The sequence below is a fragment of the Colobus angolensis genome, unplaced genomic scaffold (assembly GCF_000951035.1).
Source record: "Colobus angolensis palliatus isolate OR3802 unplaced genomic scaffold, Cang.pa_1.0 Scaffold286, whole genome shotgun sequence".
NCBI lineage: Eukaryota > Metazoa > Chordata > Mammalia > Primates > Cercopithecidae > Colobus > Colobus angolensis.
In genome coordinates, this window is record NW_012116110.1 from 589655 (window position 1) to 591896 (window position 2242).

The following is a 2242-nucleotide window of genomic DNA, read 5'->3' on the forward strand; positions in this document are numbered from 1 at the left end:
TGGGCCTTGACAGGTGGACAAGATTTTTTTTGTTTGTTTTAGACAGAGTCTCGCTTTGTCACCCAGGCTGGAGTGCATTGGCACAATTGTGGCTCATTGCAGCCTTGACCTCCCGGGCTCAAGGGATCCTCCTGCCTCAGCCTCCTGAGTAGCTGGAAGTACAGATATGTGCCACAATGCCCTGCTAACTTTCTGTTTTAGAGATGGGGTCTTGCTATGTTGCCCAGGCTGGTCACAAACTTCTGGGTTCAAGTAATCCTCCTGCCTTGGCCTCTCAAAGTGCTGGCATTACAGCAATAAGCCACTGCACCTGCCCCTGGTGGAGATTTGAACGACTAGATTAGAGGGAAGAGGGTGCCTTAGTAAAACCATGAGAAAGCTTGAGTTCTTCTGGGAGAAAGGTCCAGGTTGGCAGAGTGTAGTTTGTAGATTCACATGAGTAGGAAAATGTCTTGAGCTGTTATGTACCCTGAGTGCCAGGCTGAGGAGTTTCACCTTCTTCTAGGAGGGCAGAAAGAGATATAACCTGGAGAAGTCTTTCAAATGAATTTAAATGAGAAAGTGATGTGGCCAAAGCTAAAGACCTGTGTGTGGACAGGCTTGAAGTTGAGAAGCTGTTGAGAAGCTCTCAAAGTCAGCCGTCAAGATATAAAGGCAAGGAGAATAAGAGAAGTTGGTGGGAGGGCACTGCAGAAAATTTATACTTAACAACTGATTGAACATGGGTCAAGAGTGCGTCAGATTGGACTCCTTTGCCTGCTAAGACCAGAAAATCTCAAACTGGTTTAAACCAAAAGGGCATTGATCGGCTTATGAAAATGCAAGCCCGGAAAGGAGACAGGCTTCAGCATCAGTCTAATCCAGGGATTCTGGCTCCATTTCCCTGCACCATGGTGCCATCATCTGCATCCTCAGGCAGCTTCCAACATGGTAGCAAAATGGTTAAAATGCTGGAAAATTGTGGGCTTTACAACAACACAGCAGCTCACCCAGGAAAGGAAAAAGACTGACTTTTCTCATGGCTCATTCTCGTTTTAAAATGTATCCTTTTTTTTTTTTTTTTTTTTGAGACGGAGTTTCACTCTTGTTGCCCAGGCTGGAGTGCAATGGCATGATCTCAGCTCACTGCAACCTCTGCCACCTGGGTTCAAGCAATTCTCCTGCCTCAGCCTCCCAAGTGGCTGGGATTACAGGCACCTGCTACCACAGCCCGCTAATTTTTTGTATTTTTAGTAGAGATGTGATTTCACCATGTTGGTCAGGCTGCTCTTGAACTCCTGACCTCAAGTGATCTGCCCGCCTCAGCCTCCCAAAGTGCTGGGATTACAGGCATGAGCCACCGCGCCCGGCCTCCCTTTTTATTTTTTTAAAAAACTTTCTTAAGTTGTGAAATGTGACACACAAATGGAAAAGTACATAAAACAGATTTAAGACCAGGTGTGGTGGTTCATGCCTCTAATTCCAGCACTTCAGGAAGCTGAGGCAGGAGGATCATCACTTGATGCCAGAAGTTCAAGTTCAAGATCAGCCTGGGCAACACAGTGAGACCCCCGTCTCCACAAAAAATTTAAAAATGAAGTGTGTGGTGATGCATGCCTGTAGTCCCAGCTACCTGGGAGGTTGAGGCAGGAGGATTAGGAGTTTGAGGTTGCAGAGGGCTGTGACTGCACCACTGTGCTACAGCCTGGCTGACAGAGCAAGACCTATAAGAAAAAAAGGAAGAAAGGAAGAAAGAAAGAAAAAGAAAGAGAGAGAGAGAGAGAAAGAAAGGAAGGAAGGAAGGAAGGAAGGAAGGAAGGAAGGGAAAGGAGGGAGGGAGCAGGGCATGGTGGCTCACGCCTTTAATCCCAGCACTTTGGGAGGCCGAGATGGGTGGATCACGAGGTCAGGAGATCGAGACCATCCTGGCTAATGAGGTGAAGCCCTGTCTCTACTAAAAATACAAAAAATTAGCTGGGTGTGGCGGTGGGCGCCTGTAGTCCCAGTTACTCGGGAGGCCAAGGCAGGAGAATGGAGTGAACCCAGGAGGCAGAGCTTGCAGTGAGCCGAGATCGCACCACTGCACTCCAGCCTGGGAGACAGAGCGAGACTCTGTCTCAAAAAAAATAAAAATAAAAATAAAAAATCCCCACAAATTTAATTACAAGTCAGTTAACTTTTATAAAGGAAATACCCATGGAATCATCACCCAGATCAAGAAATAAAACTTTACCAGCATCCCAGAAGCCCCCTATGTATGCAA